Source organism: Mus caroli, chromosome 6 (assembly GCF_900094665.2).
Source record: "Mus caroli chromosome 6, CAROLI_EIJ_v1.1, whole genome shotgun sequence".
Taxonomy (NCBI): Eukaryota; Metazoa; Chordata; class Mammalia; order Rodentia; family Muridae; genus Mus; species Mus caroli.
Window position 1 is genome coordinate 82077005 of NC_034575.1, and position 1223 is coordinate 82078227.

Sequence of the window (1223 nt, forward strand, 5' to 3'; positions counted from 1 at the left end):
TGGTATTCAACGTGACACAAGTTAGGGTCATTTGGGAAAAGGTATCCTCAGTTGAGAAAAGTCCCTACCAGATTGGTCTGTGCCCCCCCTTTTTTGATAAGTAATGTGGGAGGGCCCAGCTCACTGGGCTTGATGCCACATCTGGGCAGGCNGTCTGGGGTGGTATAAGAAAGCAGGCTGAGCAAGCCATNGGGAGCAAACAGGTAAGCAGTGCTCTTCCATGGCCTTTGCCTCCAGGTTCCTATTTTGAGTTCCTGCCCTGACTTCCCTAGATGGTAGACTACAAGCTGTAAGATGAAACAAACCCTTTCCTTCTCAGGTTGTTTTTGGTCAAGGTGTTTTACACAGCAATAGAAACCTTAAGACACTGCTGGCTGGTTTTGTGTGTCAACTTGACATAAGCTAGAGTCATCAGAGAGGAAGGAGACTCCGCTGAGGAAATGCCCCTATGAGATCCAGCTGTAAGGCATTTTCTCAATTAGTGATCAGTGGGGGGAGGGCTCAGCCCATGGTGGGTGGTGTCAGCCCCGGGCTGGTAGCCCTGGGTTCTATAAACAGACTGAGCAAGCCAGTAAGCAGCACCCCTTCATGGCTCCTGCCTCCAGGTTCCTGCTGCCCAGTTTGAGTTCCTGTCCTGACTTTCTTCAATGATGAGCTGCAATATGGAAGCGTAAGCCAAATAAACCCTTTTCTCGACAACTTGCTTTTTAGTCATGGTGTTTCTTCGAAGCAATAGAAACTCCAAGACTGACACCATCCCACCATCTTAGCTGAAAAGTTAGGTTAGAGGCAAATCAGTACTGCCAACAGCTCAGGATGAATCCCAGGAGGACAGGAACCCTTGAGACCATCTTAGAAGCTCCATAACAAAGTACTGGGCACCTGCTGCCTGCTGTCTCCCTTCCCTCTAGCCACTTGCTGACAGAGATGCTCAAAAGACTTGGAGTTGAGAAATTANCTTACTGCAAATCTGAAAATCAGAAAATCAACTTTTAAAGTGCATCTGTCCCCCTGGGGTTATCTAGCTGCAGTGTCCAGTTCTGATTGGGGTTTCCAGAGCTCTTCTGTCCCTGCTCAAGAAGGGCCAGGCATTGTTGGGCTTTCAGGGTGACAGCTGGCACCACCTCCAATATTTATGTGTGATTGGGTTTCAACATGAGTTTAGAAATTGAGTGAGCAAAAATGCCTGCAACATCAGTGGGATCTCACAGGCTGCCAATGCA